This window comes from Pseudophryne corroboree, chromosome 12, assembly GCF_028390025.1.
Source record: "Pseudophryne corroboree isolate aPseCor3 chromosome 12, aPseCor3.hap2, whole genome shotgun sequence".
Classification (NCBI taxonomy): domain Eukaryota; kingdom Metazoa; phylum Chordata; class Amphibia; order Anura; family Myobatrachidae; genus Pseudophryne; species Pseudophryne corroboree.
Genome location: NC_086455.1, coordinates 164,705,973 through 164,709,886, shown reverse-complemented (window position 1 = coordinate 164,709,886; position 3,914 = coordinate 164,705,973). Strand labels below are relative to the sequence as shown.

Genomic DNA, 3,914 nt, shown 5'->3' with positions numbered 1-3,914 from the left:
TTTCTACGTTCCTACTTTCCTTCTTTCCGTGAACTCTCATCCACGATTCAGGCGGACTAGTCCCCCAGGGTACACGTCTTGCCAGTCTAACGGGACAGCAGATTCACACCTAATCATCTATCGATATCCACTCAATCATTCTACAGTCTCATCATAATTCCTCCCGAGAAGGAATCAATCCTTCCGTTTCGGTGCACTCTCATTGGCGATGTAGGGCAAGCTCTCTCTACGACCATACCCCTCCGTTCACGCCCAATCTCGTCCGATCTTGGAAGCTAAACGGAGGTGGGCTGGGTCAGTACCTAGACAGGTGACTACTAGGGAATACCCGGTGAAGTAGGAAGATTTACCTATGGTAATAACGCCAACAGCAGTATCACTACTTTACTGATTCCAACTATTTCCTTAATCTCCTAATGATTTACCTTTCAATGATAGTGGCAAACTACTAGAAATTGTTTAACAGTGTGTGGGCTCTCTCACTCACTAATCCAACCCTATTCAGGGCCGCATCAATACAAACAAAGTTTGTACAGATCTTTGGCAGACGGAGGCAGTTTGAGATGTAGCTACCTTCCATTATGCAATTATCCAGGTATAATTAAGATCTGAACATTTCACACATTATTTTGAAACATATAATGGTTTTCCTTCCAGACACATTTTCCATTATATAAACATGGTTATTCATGTAGAATATATCCTGTTTTGAGTTTTTAGTGCGGAGAAGAGTACAAGCCTTAAACGTCAATATCAAGCTTTAGGCTCATTTCTCATTTGATCATCATTTAAGATAATAATAAGAGTGCGCCCAAACTAGAGTCATACTTTTTCTCTTTGTATATTTTAACATTGTAGGAATAGCTGAACTGGGAATACCCTTTTCCCTTAGTATCCTGGTCTCAAGAGCCATGACGTTAAACGAATATGGTTCAGATCTGGATGCATGAACGGACCCTGTGACAACAGATCTTCTCTCTGCGGCAACCTCCAGGGCTCCTCCGCAAGGAGACACCTCAGATTTGAGTACCAAGTTCTGTGAGGCCAATCCGGAGCTATCAGGATTACCCACAGTCTTTCCTGTTTTACCTTCTTTAACACTTGTGGTAGGAGAGGAAGTGGTGGAAAGATGTATACCAGATCGTAAGGCCAGTGAATCGACAGCGCATTGTGTCGGGATGCCATTAGATCCACCTGTGGTAACCCCTACCTTCTTACTACTGCGTTGAAGCCCTAGGGGGTATAGACTCCACTCTCCTGGGTGCATGTCTTGGCGACTGAGATAATCCACCTCCCAGTTGTCTACTCCAGGAATGAAGACTGCCGACGGAATTATGTCGCGTTTCTCTGCCCAGGACAGAATTCTTGTTGTTTCTTTCAGGGCCATTTGACTCTTCGTTCCACCCTGGCAGTTTATATAAGCCGCTGCTGTGACATTGTCGGATTGAATTCTCACTTCACAGTATCTCCTACAAAGGGAATGGCCTCTACTGCCTTCTCAGAGTCCAAATCCACTTGCCAATCTCTGAGCCATAAAATACGCTGAAATACGAGACGCTATTCTAGTAGCATCTCTTGCAGCTTGGCAAAGATATGTGGCCGATTCGCGGATATGCTCCGCTAAGCGAGAAATCGCTTCCTGGTTACCCTCTTCTGTCACTGCACTGACTATCTGACCAGCCCAAGCCACCATAGCCTTACTGACCCAGGCACTTACCAGCGTTGGTCTGTGTGATGCTCCAGCTGCCACAAAGATGGACTTAAGTGCTGTGTCCAGCATGCGATCTGAAGCATCCTTTAGTGTAGTAACGTTAGGTATAGGTAAGATCGTCTTTTTTGACAATCTAGCTAACGATGCATCCACATTAGGTGGGATTTCCCATTTAGTCATGACCCCTTTAGGTAGGGGATAGTTAACGGTAAATTTCTTTGGCAATTGGAAACGCTTCTCTGGCTGTTTCCAGGCTTGACTCATCTATTCTTGCAGCATCTTAGGTATGAGGAATGCTGCCGTCTGTGGCTTTTGAGACTCAAACAGCTCAAACTCCTCAGGTTCCTTGATTTCATCCTCTTTGAAGTTAAGGACCTGTTTTACTGCTTCAGTAAGAGATTCTAACCCCTTCACCTCTGAATCTTCCTCTGTAGGGGAAATGTCAATATTTTCCTCCCCCGACTCCCTGTCCTCATCATCTACCACGAGACCTTCTTCGTCCTCTGAGTCCTCCTGCAGAACCTGAAGGGGTCTTGTAACAGACCTTCGGACAGGTTTTTCCACCTGTGTGGGAGGGGTAAGTCTAGTCATAAATTCCTCCAGGGTTTTAGAGAATCCAGCAGCCCATTGTAAATGTTGCTTGCGAGACTCCACCATTTCTCTGGATAAATCAGCTAAGGCATTTTCCCAGGAACTAGATGAACCACTACTCCCTGCCTGTGCCTCTAGTCCCCAACACACGTGTCGCACACCTCGGAGCTGATAACACTTGTGATTTTTTTCACATTTAGAACATACAGTACATACCACATTTTTGTGGGTTTGGATGGTAGTTTAGAAGCCAAGCTTGAGTACATGTTCACCCACACATACACCACAATCAACAGTCCTGTCACTCTATTGAATTAGACAGAGACAGACTGCAGGGAGAAAGGAGCAATGAACAGCTGGGGAGTGGTCTTGTCAGGCAACATATATATATATATATATATATATATATATATATACACATATACACACACATACACAGGTTGAGTATCCCTTATCCAAAATCACACATTTTTGGTTCCCCTACTGAGGACCTGTCCTTTGAGAGATAATATAACCTACCAATGGAAATAAGAATCAGTGAGCTCTGTTCCCTCCCCCCCTTCCATCCCGCCCGCTGCTGAGCGTGCCTAAAACAGAATCTAAAATGGCCCCGCTTCAGTTTTGAAGACACTTCAGTGTAAAGATAGCCTGAGGGAAGCGCTCCGTTCACCACAGCTCCCTCCGGCTACCTTCTACACACCGCTGAGCCGCCTATAAAACCTCTGATTAGTGTATCCCTTCCGCGGCTTACCTAGCGCTAGTTCCCTCCCGGTATACCTCAGAGTAGGACCCGCGCTGCCGCCTTCTGGATCTCCGCGTCTCCGGCGGTTACCGCCTGACCGGAGATGCTGCATTAACCCGGCCAATGCCGCTGAACCAGCACCAACTCTGCTCTGCAATGGGGACCCCTGTCGCTGCAGGGGAAGGGGGAGGAAAGTCATTACTCATTGTGCTCACTCCGTGATCAGGGGATCCTTTCCAACAGGATCTTGATCACCTGTACTCAAAGGAGTAACTTGAAACGCTGTGGTCCCTCCCTTAGATGGGTGGGACTAGGTCACTTCAAAATTAAATAAAAGAAAAAATCTCTTCACAGGAGCCCAAGCTGGCTGATGTGCTTCTTCCTCCGCAGCACAATTTTCCAAACTGGAGGGAGAGGGGCGTGAAGGGGGAGGAGCCAGCTGTGCACTGCAATTGATTTACATATATTGTGCCACCTCCGGTCTCCATTCTTCACACCCCAGCTGTCTAGAATTCCAGTGTTCCCCTAGTGGATGATAGAGAAATGACAGTTGGGAGCATTCGTCTAATTCGTGCTGTGCGTCTGTCCTGAGTCCGTGCGCACAGTCACAGCTGTGATTTGTTGAAGATGGAGAGCGCTACTGTGCAGACTCCATATTGATCCTCCAGGGAGGCTTCAGTCCCTGTGCCAAGATGGGCGCCGAGGCTACTCCTGCACATTCACAGCGCCATCTTGTTCACTGTGAAGGAGCACCTCAGTGGAAGACGCAAGTCTTCACCTTAGTTCTTTGAGACCTCAGAGATTACCTGCGATATCCATGTCAGTGATCCTTCACCGGTATCCGGTATCTGCATACATTCACCAGCTGGT

At 46.8% G+C, this 3,914-nt stretch overlaps 1 pseudogene; it reads left to right on the top strand.

Annotated features, from left to right (window-relative positions):
- The first annotated feature begins 224 nt into the window (after positions 1 to 224).
- Positions 225 to 343, top strand: LOC134981725 (5S ribosomal RNA; annotated as a pseudogene).
- Positions 344 to 3,914: the final 3,571 nt, after the last annotated feature.